We start from the raw sequence: 471 nt of genomic DNA on the forward strand, positions 1-471 counted from the left end.
TACGTGTATTTGTCTGCATGTTTCTGTTGGCTACTGCAAAAATGTATTCGTGTTGACAGAAATTTGTGCAATAATTTTACACCTTTTGTAGTATCCATGTGCCAACGCACATTTTAACACCCAACGTTTTCTAGTTTTACTATGATTTATACCCAAAGTTTCAAATTTTATTTTTTATTATTGCTCTCTAACCAAAAGGACTTATGATATAAAGGCAGTAATGGCATGACGCTTCTACCCTTGTAGAGTGTATATCAAAGGCTACAAAATAATAATAATAATGGACTTTGCTAAGGTCAAAACGTCAGGCCATATAACTTCTGTTACAATAATGATTGCATTCTAATCACTAATTCACCACGAAACAAAAGGGGACGCTCATTTTGTACACATAATTATTGCATATCATTTACTCTCAAAAGGATATGTTTATTACCCAAATCCCTATGGTCTGGTGATAACACAAGTTCG

This window comes from Asterias amurensis, chromosome 8 (genome assembly GCF_032118995.1).
Source record: "Asterias amurensis chromosome 8, ASM3211899v1".
In the NCBI taxonomy this organism is placed as follows: domain Eukaryota; kingdom Metazoa; phylum Echinodermata; class Asteroidea; order Forcipulatida; family Asteriidae; genus Asterias; species Asterias amurensis.